At 48.6% G+C, this 5000-nt stretch overlaps 1 protein-coding gene across 1 annotated transcript in view; it reads right to left on the reverse strand.

Moving 5' to 3' along the window:
* LOC102847535 (zinc finger protein 615-like) overlaps positions 1–5000 on the reverse strand; it is a 26871-nt gene that overhangs the window by 12895 nt on the left and 8976 nt on the right. The window lies entirely within an intron of this gene.

The following is a 5000-nucleotide window of genomic DNA, read 5'->3' on the forward strand; positions in this document are numbered from 1 at the left end:
GTTTGTCTCTTTATTAATAATTATAAAATTATTCCATCCTTTGGGAACCTCGGTCTGCAACACCCCACAATCCTGAGTATTGTGTGTGAATTCTGGGTGCAACAAACCCCAGGACAGAAGTGGAGGATGTGCTGGGTTGGTGAAAAGAAGAAGAGGATGGAGATGTGTCTGAGCAGGTCAGCTTGGGCTGTTGTGCACAGTGAATCTCTCCCACCAGCTGGAAGTCAGAGGCGGCCAGGAAGCACTGCCACACGCTTTACAGCGTCAGACAGAACTAAGGTCTCCTCTTGCAAACATTTACAGCCTTCTGAAACTGATGGACGGTCGTGAAGAGTCAGAACCGACCTCAGGATTGTCCGTTTCAGTCCACGTTAACACAAAGAATCGCCGGACATATGTGCAACACCAATAATTCAGTAACAATCCCGTGAACAAGGCAACTATGTCCTTAACATCACTTTATACTGAAAAGTCTAAAGGTTGTTTCTCTGCCCCATCGACTACTCTAAATGTGTTACTTTTCAGAGGCACTGAACTAACATTGTACAAGGTATCTTTAAATATCTGAACTAGAAAATCCATTAGGAAATAAGGTAAAGCATAAATTAAAAGTCACCGAAACCCTGCTTGAGCAGGAACAGTGCGGCTCTGTCGCTTAGAGGGAGGGCTGATGACCCAGCCTCTTTCTCAGACGTTGTGGGCAGGTTGCTAAGACTCCTTCTATCAGCACAACCCTTACCATGACTCCAGAAATCCCAGGGCCTAAGCCAAGAATTAGAAAGGGTTCGCTCAAGCTGGCAGGGTACGAACGAGCCTCCGGCCTGCCCTCCACAGCACCGGGCAGGTGGCAGAGGACCTGTGGCCACAGGCTTTTTCAGTGTGGTCCTTGTGGACGTGAGCTCATAGGCCCCTCACCACTGCCAGGAGTCACTGCCCAGAAACACCTTCCCTCTGGACATAGAAGTGGGTGCAAACAAGAGGGAGCCAGGATCTGGACATTAGGAGGAGCTCGCCCTGTGGGTCTCCACTGCTGCACGGACGTGGTCCGCCCCGACTCCTACCCCTCGCTCCAGTCAGTGGACACTCAGCAGCCCGTCTTCCAGAAGACACTGCAGGACACCTGCTCTGTGGCTCTAACACCCATCCTGCCTCCTGACACTCAGGTTCCCCAACTGCTCTCTGCCCCGGGATCTACGTGGATTAAGAACTCCTAGGAGACCACGACTGTCATTTTTCTGTGTTTGTTCTACAGAGGATAATTAAGAACATGGCTTAAAAAAAATTTGTCGGAGTTGGGGGTGGGATTGGGGGATGTGCAGGGGGGATTGTGTACCAATGAGGGAGTTTTTCTTTTGCTTTTTGGGGAGAGGAGCAAATGGGGGGCGGGGGGGGAGAAGGGTGCAACAATGAATGAATGGAATTCCAAAATCTCTGTAGATGTTCATTGAAATGAAAAAGAAATTAATTAATTAATAAAAAGAAAGAAAACAAAATTGTCACCTGAACTCTGTCCATTTTCTTTCGTTTTGGGGGCATCAGCAGCTACCAGAAAGCTCCGTTCCTGTGTCTTCCAGATCAGGTGTTTGCTGTGAGAAAGTTCAACCTCCCATGAACGGCATCCCTGAAGATGACAATATCCAAATTCTTTAACCTCTTCCTCCTTCCTCCTCAGGCTGTTGGGGTGTCAAGACCTGTGGGATGAAGGGAAAATGAACTGTGAGGGGTACATCACCTCTGTGCTGAGATGCAGCCACTGCTTCTGCCATTCATGGTAACACAAAGCCCCCCACCCCACTGACCATCCCTTAATCGAGTGACCTAGAACATTTTAAACCAGTCGGCAAGGAAACCTCCGGTCCAGAGATTCCAGAGCTATGGATGATAGATTTGTTGTTTGTTGTTGTTATGTGCCGTCGAGTCGTTTGCGACTCATAGCGACCCTATGTACAACAGCCCTGAACCCTGCTCTATCCTGTGCCAATCACATTGCCTCTGACACACCCATCCCGATTACCCCAGTCACTGAATCAATCCACCTCATAGAGGGTCTTGCCCTCCTGCGCTATCCCTCTACCCTCCCAAGCATGATGTCCCTCTCCAAGGACCTGTCTCTCCTCACAACATGTCCAAAGTATGTCAGACGAAGCCCCAGAATCCTTGCCTCCAAGGAGTAGCCTGGTTTAACCCTCTCCAGGATGAATCTGTTTGTTTTCTTGGCAGTCCATGGTACATTCAATACTCTTCTCCAGCACCCCAGCTCAAAGGCGTCAATTCTCCTTCCATCCTCCCTAGTCATTGTCCATTGGATGATAGGTATCTTTTCAAAACTGGCACCTGAACGATCAGATACCCATATGAAGGGAAAAAAATTTTAAAAAAAGGAGCTTGAATCTTACCTCCCATTATACAAAGCTTTCAAATTGTAGTCAAATGGGATTCTGAACAAGAATGGCAAGTAAACGAAACTTTGGGAAGAAGATGTTTAAACATATTTTAAATATACCATGTAAAAGGATGTGGAAAAGGCAGCTCTGATAGCTTAGTGGTAATGACTTGCCCTACGGACACAAAGGCTGGCAGTTCAAATCCTCCAGCAGCTTCAAGGAGAAAGATGGGCAATCTCTTGTCATGAGGGCATTTAATTTACTGCCTCTGAAAACCTGCTGGACAGGCAGGGACTCAACGGAACATACTCACAAAATAACCCATAAAAGCATGCAATCGGCCGGGGAAACAATAGAGTTGGACAACCACTCTGGAAAACACTTGTTAGGTGCTGCTTATGTAACTACAACTTACAGTGACCCCATGAAATGCCCCTTCGAGCCCCTCCTCACTATGTGTGACATGCTTGAGGCCACTGTTGCAGCCGCTATGCCAATATGTCTTTTTTATTTTATTTATTTTTATTTTATTATTTCTGTGTACCATCAAATCAGATCTGACAGGTACAGGAGGAGATTGTCCCTCCTTCCCCAGCAGAGCATCTAGTGGATTCGAACTGTGCGCCTCTGGGATTGCAGTGCAGCTTCCTGCCACTAGGCCACCAGAGCTCCCCTGCCAATCTGTCTTGTTGACAGTCTTCCTCTCTTTCTCTGAACACTTAGAGATCTTGTATCAGATTGAAATCAGCCTGAGGTCATATATATTCTTTAAATACACAAGGAGCTGAAATGCCATTTCTACATTATTTCTACACGGTGCAATTGATCAGTCTTACATGGCCTTTCTAGATAGAAGTTTCACCACATGATTGCATCTGAATATGGTTAATTTTGTGTGGAGAATATTGAGAATTCACAGCAGAGCCTCTGCAAGATTCCACATACCAGAGGCATGAAATTTGGCTTAGCTGGGCAATTCTTTCCAGCATTCCACCAAAGCTCTCTAAGTACCTGCGTCTCATCCATGGTGACGTGTTTAGAACTGACTTGTAGCTGACCCTCCAGCGGAATTTCTGGGGCTGTAAGTCCTATGGGAAGTTAGTGGACATTACTTCCTGTGGAGCAGCTGGGGGATTCGAACTGACTGATTTTAGTTTGGAAGCAGAACTCTCAATCCACCAGATCACTAGAGCGAGAATCTACAACGCACACTTTCTGCAGGGTAGAAATCAACCCGATGTCGTGGAAAGGGCAGAAAGTGTGCATGGATAGGACGCTTTGCGGGCCACTGACCAGAGGGCAGAATGGTGGACGAAGCTTCACACTAAGATCTGATTATCTGGACAAGGCTTTTCCATCTTCCGGGCGAAGGTGTCAGCGGCTGAGGTTGCCGGGGTCCAGCGGTTCTGAAGCCCAGTCTCCCTCCATATCACAGACACAGAGCGGGCGGGACCGGACCTCCCTCTAAAGTACGATCCCCCCCCCCCAGCCCGAGGCCACTGGCCCCAGCATTTCATCCCAGCCCTGGACCCTAAGCTGCAGGCATTGCAATTATCATCTCTACTCCTTCAGAACTGAGTGACCAACACAAACCCGAGACCCAGACTGGACCTTGAAGGTCCTAAGCGCGGCACACAGGAGTCCACGCCGCCAGTGACCACAGACACAGCCTCCCACCTGCTTCCCCACCAGGAACCTCACAGACCTCCATACGCCCACCTGTCTCTCCTCTCCTCTCCTCTCTCAAGCACATGCACTCAAACTCCCACCAGTTCCTTTCTACAACCGCCGGGAAACTTCAGAAAGTAGCAGCCAACTTCCTTAAACCACCTGCATTTACTTCCCCACTTCTTTGCAGGAGGCGCAGCCGCCTCCGCTACGGCGGCCGGCGAGGGTCGGAAGTGTTCAAGGCGAATGCACGCAGGCGGTTCCGGCGCCGTGTAATGACGTCACACGCGCGCGCCCATCACGTCGCAACCTCCTGGAGCCGCCTAGAGGACGCTTGGAAGCAATCAGTAGGACCGAGTGATGCGGCCGAGCCAAAGGTGGGTGATTTTAATTGTTTTCGGTCAAATATTCTTCTGAGCGGCATAGCTCTGGTCTGTCCACTTGCTGTCCAGAGGGAAGTCGTGGTTGCTGCGATGTTGAACACTGTGACACTTATGTGTCAAGTGTGAGCCTGGTTACCCGTGGTGGACAGTGTTTGGTGGAGCTTCCTGATTAAAATAAGCTTGGATGCAGGAATGGAATCCACTTCTGAAATAGCTTGTCTCCGGAAACTCTTATGATCTTTAAGAAATGATGGCATGGTAGCTGTGATGCTGAACACTGTGACACTGATGTGTCAAGTGTGACCATGGTTACCCATGGTGGACAGTGTTTGGCGGAGCTCCCCGATTAAAACAAGCTTGGAAGCAGGAGTGGCATCCACTTCCGAAAAAGCTTGCCTTCAGGAACTCTATAAACTTTAAGAAATGATAAAATGGTATTGCTGTACAGAGGTCACTCGTGGTTGCTGTGATGCTGAACACTGTGTCACTGATGTGTCAAATGCGATCATGGTCACCCATGGTGGACAGTGTTGCCTTTAGAAACTATAAGAACTTAAAAAAAATG

This window comes from Elephantulus edwardii, unplaced genomic scaffold (assembly GCF_000299155.1).
Source record: "Elephantulus edwardii isolate Elephantulus edwardi_28Jun2011 unplaced genomic scaffold, EleEdw1.0 scaffold00208, whole genome shotgun sequence".
Taxonomy (NCBI): Eukaryota; Metazoa; Chordata; class Mammalia; order Macroscelidea; family Macroscelididae; genus Elephantulus; species Elephantulus edwardii.